Genomic DNA, 8617 nt, shown 5'->3' with positions numbered 1-8617 from the left:
ATAAATGAAATTATAAAAAAAAATATATTGGCTAGGTCCACTGAACAAAAGGGAAAGGTGTTGATTCAGGGAAAGACAGGAACTAGGAGAAGGTGGCAGGAAATTTTAAAATTAAAATTATAGGCTTTAGGGCTTTCTATTTTGACTCAAGATGTATAGTTCTTCAAAGGAGAATCTAGTTGGCTTGGCTTAACTCATAAGCCTATCACTTAACTAGAGATGCTTGGAGAGACGATCTTGGCACACACATCAGTGAGAATGCATCAAGAGGAACAGATGCCGACAACAAAAACTCAACAAATACACTGTGTACATGGCAATGCTACACAAAGATATGTATGTTTAGGTTCTGAAACTTAGTAGGGGAATCCTTATTTAGGTTTTTTCCAGAAGAATTAATTTCCTTCTGCTACCCAGCTCTTCTCAGTTGCCCTGGACTTCTTTCAGGAATAGTCTGGAATAAATGCGCACAAACCCATTGCTGATATGTGATACTGAACACAGGAGACTAAGAACAGTTAAGCCAGATAATTCTTAAGCAACGATAAACACTTTAGGCACTATGGTCATCTAAGGGTTCCTTTGCTTTTATCTGCATCTGTGCTGAATTATGTACTTTTTGCTGAATAAATAAATACTTTTTCCTTGTAATTCAGAAAAGTGAACTCCGTCACCTGACTCATTCTTTTAAGCTCGATCAAGCTAAGCTAAATACTTTCTTCTGGCCTAAATGCTTATGGTACTCAGGCAGGTAGGTTCTTAATTTCCCTTCAGAAACCTTAACTTTCAGTTAGATTTGGTCCAAGGGAAAAAAAAATGAAAATAGGTCACGTTTAACTTTAGTGGTTATTCTTTTCCTTTCACTGCTATTTGTTTCCCCATGTCTATTTCCACATTTTCCCTTTCCCCTTTAATGAGCTAAATAGTGTAAAAAGTGAACTGACACTTTTTTTTTTTTAGGATAGTAAGTCTGAGGAATACAGACATTTTATTCCAAGTTCCATTTTTATGCAAGTGGTACAAATCTCACATTTTCCATGGTCCATAAGGGTGGTTTTGCTTTTAACTATGAGAAAATGTACTCCAACATATCCAACATATAGACTGGCCAATCTGACAGTCTTAAGGTTTGTATAACCTGTCTCTTCTCAGTTCTGAGGGCTCAGTCATTCATTCCTCAGCAAGAGGGGGCATTTCAGGGCTGTTCATATCATACAGCACAAACTACATCTGATTATGTGATACAATGTGAGTTCTGTTGATCAAATCAAGGTTCTCAACAGTTTACAGTCATTTTTCAATGGCTCACATAAATTTTTTTTTTCTTGTAAATTCAAATATAAGTGATTTTTAAAAATTCCTAAATGGGTTATGATTGTCCTCATACATTTTTTATTTCTTATTTTTCTGCCTTGAGAAATAATGGCAACCCCTTGCTCCTTTATTCTTAGAACAGGCCTTTGGGCTTTTATTTTTCAATTACTCTCCTATCATTTGAGTGGCTGAATAGATTTCTTCACTGAATACAGAGTTTCATATCTAGAGTAAAATTATTTTCCAGTGGAGCTCTGGGACTCTCTGGTGATCAATAGAATTTTCCCTGATTGCTATTTTATAATATTTATGACGCATGACAAAAAACTATGAATATGATTGTATTTCTAGCTTTATTTACCTTCAGAGAATTTTTAAAGATTTCTTGTTTAACTCCTCTGGCAACCAACATCTGTATTAAATTGCTTTTGTTAATAGTATAAGATTCTAACACAATTTGAAGGACTAATAGCAATGCTATCTTATAGAGATTTTATAACCTTGAATATGGTTGACCTAGGTTTGGGAGAAATATTAAAAATAGCGATTGAGAATCTACTCTCAAAACTTTTTTTTAAAAACTTATTATTACTATTTTACCTCATTTGCTTTATCAATTGTTATTTACTTTCATTGAATACCTACTCTTTTACCATGGCCTTTATCTGCTTGTCATTTCTAATCCTCACCCCAACCATAGGTGACATCAATCATATTTTAATAATAAGGGAGCTAAGGCTTTAAGAGATAAAGCAGACATCTGTATTTTTTGCCTTTCTTCTCCTTAGAAGAATATCCTCATTTTCCTTTAGAGAACTCTTATTTACTGTCCATCCATGTGTTCAGACAGTTGGATTATTCCTTGGCTCTAGACCTGGGTTCCTATTCCAGTCTTAGCAAATGAGGGCAGTGGATTCTTTTTGCTAGAGTGATTGGCTCAGAGATGTGCGTATGACCCAACTCAGGTAAATTAGAGACAATCAGCATTAGCCTCAGGACACTTTTCTGGAAAAACTGGGAAAGAAATTCTCTTTCACTTGGAGTTGTTAAGCTATGGAATGTAAGTTTGGAGCTGCTAGAGATTTTTTTCCTTCCACAAATAGAAATATTGTAAGATTTGAGAATAAAGCCAACAGAGAGGAAGGAGAATTGACAGAAATAACTGGGGATTCCTGGAATCAGTATTTATAAGATAATGACTTAGTCATGTGAGCCAACAGTTTCCCTTTCTGCTCAGAGACGGTTGAGGTGGGATTCTGTCACTTGCCACTGAAAACACTCTGACTAATCAAGAAACTATGCTCTTCTCCATGGTTACAACAAGACTACTAGGTGTCAGGAGATGGGATTTGAACTAAGTTCTGACTTAGGTCAAACTCCTCTTGAATTTTTTGAGTACAGAATATGCCTTCTAATGGTCATTGAGAAATGGAAAACAAGGAGGAGAAAAGTGTACACATGTGATTTTTAAGAAGCATATCTCAGTAAACCAGTTCAATTTTTAGCAGATCTGGCATGCAAGTCCTTGCAGAATACCATACTCAGTACTATGGCAAATGAAAAAGGAAGTAGAAATCAGAATAACTCCCTGTGTAAGTTATAAATTAATATAGGATAAAAGACAAAAAGGTCATAAAAAGTAAAGTAGGAAAAAAAACAAATTGAGAAGTTTGAAATGGATGAAAAATTAATAAAACGTTTCAGTAGGTGATAAAAAGTAAAAGGCCATATTGTATCTTCGAATCATCACCCATTTCTAGTGTTTCCAACACTCTCCACAGAGTGACTTTGCCTTAGACCCTTTAGGTATAAAATACTAGAGTCATCTTCAGTTCTCTCTTGCCTCCATCAAAAAGTCTCTGTGTCATGATGGTTCAGTTTCTAGAACCTTATTTTGTGTTTTATATTTCCATCAGTCTGCGCATTTTTATATTAAACCAGGACTGCTGCAATAATATATTTGCTATACTTCTGTTTTCAAGCTGTGGACTTTGTAACCCAAGAATGTACTAATTTAGTATGTTTAAAACTATGGGCCGCTATCCATAAGTATATCATAGGATTGATTTACTTGATTATGATGAGTATTTCTTTTTTTTAAATATAATAGAATATAAGTATAGTGGGGGGCTTCCCTGGTGGCTCAGACGGTAAAGCGTCTGTCTGTAATGCAGGAGACCTGGGTTCGATCCCTGGGTTGGGAACATACCCTGGAGAAGGAAATGGTAGCCCACTCCAGTATTCTTGCCTGGAAAAATCCCATGGACAGTGGAGCCTGGTAGGCTACTGTCCATGGGGTCGCAAAGAGTCGGACACAAGTGAGCGACTTCACTTTCAGAAGTATAGTAAGGGTAGGTACTATAGCACAATTCTCTTTACATAAATGTAGCTATGGTTATTCATATAGATATAGGTAATGAAGTATATCTAGGTATATGATGTAAATGTATGTGTGGATGCTGAGTTGTTGTATAAAATATATTTCTTATAGAGTAAATTATGAACAAAAAACGTTTGAAAGCCAATGAACTGGACACAGCAGTAATCAGCAATCAATCAAAGAGAATTTGTTAACAAAGTATCTAACTTGTGCAAGCACTGCTATATAGGAATTGTCATTTTAAAGTGTAAATTTGCCTTTTTTATTGTCGTTGCTGGGAAAATTACAGTAAATATAAATTTCCATAAGTTGTAAGCACTTTCAAATGTACTTCAAAGTTGGCCACCAGATGATGCTTACTGTGAAATAATCCTCATCTGTTACTGCTCTCTGAGCTCTGCTCCTCTCTGCCAAGTGAAAACACTACCTCTGTTCAGAATCTTGTTCAAAACACACCCCCTCCACAAAACTGTGAGGAACTTTGTCCTTGGGAAAAGTTAGCTTACATCTCATTTGATTAAAATTCTTTAGGTTATTACTAAAACAATATGATTACTATAGAATATACAGAGAAAAAAGAAAAGGAAAATCATCCATTCTAATCTAGAATTATCCATGATTAACATTTTGGGTTAGCTATAAATCACCTCTAGACAGTCATGGAAAAAATTTCATTTTGAGATGGTAGGAATTATAATTCCCACTCGCAGTGTTCCCAATTAAAACTTGAATAAAATATAACCAATTCAGTCATAAATCGTTGATAATTGAACAACTAGTAATTATCACTCCTTAGTTTTACATACCAGAAGAACAGAGGTTTGACCAACATTATTTAAAATTGATTGTGCATGAGTGCTAAGTCGCTTGTCATGTCCGACTCTTTGTGACCCTATAGACCACAGCTTGGCAGCCTCCTCTGTTCATTGCATTCTCCAGGCAAGAATGTTGGAGTGGGTTACCATGCTCTCCTCCAGGATATCTTCCTGACCCAGGGTTTGAACCCCATCTCTTGAGTCTCCTGCATTGGCAGGCAGGTTCTTTACCACTAGTGCCACCTGGGAAGCCCTGTAATTACCTATAAGTGACTAAAGGACATTTATAAGAATTGATGTAACTTACTAGTTTCATTACTAGTCTGTGACAATTTTGCTTTGATTCAGAAAAGCTGATTTTCAGTGTCACAACGTTTTGGGTTGGCAAAACTACAGTTTACAAAGCGCTTAAACCTGATGAGGAAGGAATGAAAAATCTGCAAAAACATGTTGAAAATGTTAGACTAATCTTTAGAGAAAAACAGGATTCCATCTGTAACTCTAGTTCAAGTTTCTATAGTTTCCCCCCATCCCCAAACCATTTCTGTTAACCATCTTTCTAAATAAATTAATGATAAAGCTAGCAAGAATAGAGAGAGTTTACTGAATGCTGATCTATTTTCATTCCTTTGCTTGAATATCATGGGAAGTAAATCTGAGGTTATGAATATTAAATTTCATGGCCTGGTTAACAGTCTTATCCCTGTGTCCTGTCCCCACATTTCTGGGCCAGGTTTGGAGCTCCCAGTAATGTCAAATGGTGCTTTGCCCTGAGGCAGGAAACTGATGGGTTTTAGGAACAGAATGAGGATTTGCCCAGTGGGAATGAGTAAAGGAAAAGGAAGTTAGCTTTTGTTAAAGAAGCAAAAAAGTGTGTCTAGAAGTTGAAATAAAACTTTTTCAGATATCTTATTTATTTGATATAGAAGCTGTGGCAACATCTGACTCTAGTGATTTAGAAGTTTTCATTCAATTGCCTTTTAGAAATAGTAGTATCTGTAAGCAGTAGTGTCCTGTGGTCTCTCTAGTCTTTTTTGAAAGTCTTTTCTTATCAGAAATCATAAAAACTTGTGATAGGAATTTAACAAAACACTGACTGTTTAAGAAATAAAGATTCCATTTTGGACGTTCTTATGGTGGAAAAGAGAACACAAGTCACTGTGTACTTCAGCAAATATGACCCTTAGAGAACTGGGAAATGACCAAAGATATGGAAAGGAACTTATTTTATGTACCTCTAGAAAAGTTCTGTAAAAGAAAGGGCAGAGCCAGTTTTGGCTGAATGTCTATGAAAACAAAAGCCAAAAAGGCAAAGAAACCAACCATCTTAGAAAACCACAAAGATTAGTATCCTAGGCTTATTGTCCAGCTTGTTTTCTATGGAATTTGCATGGGGATATATTGCATTTTGCCTAAGGCAAGTCAGTTGGTTTGGAAAGCCCTTGCATGGCCTGCCTCTTTCCAGGGAAAGGACGAAAGGCAGTATTCATTGGGCTGAACCATTTGAAATTGATGGCAATAAATAGTAGGCACCTTAGATATTTTATTACTGCTTTAATCCCTACAATTCTGCTTTGAGGTAAGCATTACTACCTACAGGAATCTGGCCAGAAAGGGAATCAGAAAAGTAATGTAATTTACCTAAACTAGGATCACTTGGTAGTGTAGGAGTTGGAGTTCAAATAAAATCTGACTCTGAAACAAGTGATGAGTTAATCAGAAAACAAAAGTTCTAAAGACATTCGTGAAATGTTTCCTTGGAGGTCCAAAATTAAAAGTGATTCACTAAATGTGTTAAGGTAGAAAGAACATCTAGGGTTCCATGGTGGCTCAGACAGTAAAGAATCCACCTGTGATTCAGGAGAAGTGGGTTTGATCCCTGGGTCAGGAAGATCCCCTGAAGAAGGGAATGGCTACCCACTCCAGTATTCTTGTCTGGAGAATTCCATGAACAGAAGAGTCTGAAGGGCTACAGTCCATGGGGTCCCAAAGAACCAGACGTGACTGAGCAACTAAGCATGTGCATGTGCACGCACACACACACACACACACACACACAGAAAGAAGATCTACTGTCTTTGGAAAGAAGAGGGGAAAGAATGAGGGAAAGCTAAGTGTAGTGTAGGAGCTCGAAATTAATTACTTCAGCAAAGGACAGAGTCAATCTTGATCAAGTTGTATACCTGGGACAAAATAAAAGCAATCATTTGCTTCGTAATGAGGAAAAGCAAGATGTAGTATATGCATGCAATGGTAATTTGGAATGCAAAAGGAAATTAAGAAATGAAAGAAAATACAGATTGTTGTTTTAAAATAGTTTTAAAATTCTACTGTAAACAGTGAGAGGATCTTTTAACCATGTCTAGCGAATCAGACCCAAATTATTAGGTTGGTCAAAAAGTAATTGCAATTTTGGACCATGAATTCTAAATCATTATAACTAAGGTCAAATACATTTTTATTAATTAAAATAAGAACCATTACAATCAACACATTTTTGCCAGTGAGAAATGTTTTTTTATTCCTGTAGCATAAAAATCTGTGCTTTGGGATTCAAAGAACTCTTGGAAAGCATATTCTGGCTCATGTTGGTTATGGAAGCATTTTCCCTGCAAAAAGTTGTTGAGATGCTTGAAGAAGTAGTAGTCATTTGGTGAGAGATCAGGTAAATATAGTGCATGAGACAAAATTTTGTAGCCCCATTCATTCAACTTTTGAAGGATTGGTTTAACAACATGCATGTGTGTAGTTATGGAGAAGAATTGGGCCCTTTTCTGTTGACCAATGCCGGCTTCAGGCATTACAGTTTTCAGTGTATCTCATTGATTTGCTGAGCATACTGCTCAGAGGTAATGGTTTCACCGGCATTCAGCAAGCTGTAGATGGTCACCAGACCACTAAACAGTGACCATTACCTTTTTTGGTGCAAGTTTGGCTTTGGAAATTGCTTTGGAGCTTCTTCTTGGTCCAACCACTGAGCTGGTTATCACTGGTTGTCATATAAAATCCACTTTTTGTAGAAAGTCACAATCTGATTGAGAAATGTTTTGTTGTTGTTGCATAGAATAAGAGAAGACAACCCTTTAAAACGACAATATTTTTGATTTGTGGTCAGCTTATAAGGCACTCATGTATTGAACTTTTTCACCTTTCCAATTGGCTTGAAATGCTGAATGACTGTAGAATAGTCAAGTTTGAGTTCTTTGGCAGCTTCTTGTGTAATTGTAAGAGGATCAGCTTTAATGATCCTCTCAGTTAGTCATTGTCAACTTCCGATGGCCAGCCACTGTGCTCATATCTTCAGGGCTCTTGTCTCCTTTGCAAAACTTCTTTAACCACCACTGCACTGTACATTCATTAGCAGTTCCTGAACCAAACGCATTGTTGATGTTGTGAGTTGTCTCTGCTGATTAACAACCCATTTTGGACTTGAATAAGAAAACAGCTCAAATTTGCTTTTTGCCTAACCTCATTTCCCTAGTCTAAAACAAATATAAAATAAATAGCAAGTAATGTCATTAGCAAAAAAAAAAAAAAAAGTGAGAAATGCACATTAAAATGGTATATAACATAACAACATTTATTTAAGAATACATTCCAATATAAAAAAGCAAAGGTCAACAATGCAAAACCGCAATTACTTTTGCACCAACCTAATACCATGCAAAATATTTCTACCTCTAAACTCATTACCTATACCCACTGGGGTGAGTTGCCATTCCCTTCTACAAAATTATGACTCTAGGACATTGATTATTTTGTCAACTGTGGGAAACAAATGCATCAATTTTCTGAGTTCACCTACTGATATGCAGATGTAGCCAGGTTATACATTTTGCAACCTCAAATGTTTGCTCTGCTTTCTAAAGGACTTAGAGGGATTCATTCAGCCAGTTATTTTATTACAGATAGTTTCTTCACTCTGAGATGTAGACCAAATACACTGAATAAATATGTTTTCTTTGAGTGAGCCTATTATGTATGCTAATAATCAGCATTCAATTTAGAAAAAAAAAAATTCACCAAAAGGCAAACTTACTGTATCTCTACATATTTGATCTCTGCCACTTAGCTGAGTAAAATGTGTTCAGTTAAGTTACTCAAGAAA

This window comes from Bos grunniens, chromosome 1 (assembly GCF_055505025.1).
Source record: "Bos grunniens cultivar Pamir isolate PY7600 chromosome 1, Bosgru_T2T1.0, whole genome shotgun sequence".
NCBI classification, from domain to species: domain Eukaryota; kingdom Metazoa; phylum Chordata; class Mammalia; order Artiodactyla; family Bovidae; genus Bos; species Bos grunniens.
The sequence above is the reverse complement of the archived record's forward strand: the minus strand, read 5'-3'. Positions refer to the sequence as shown.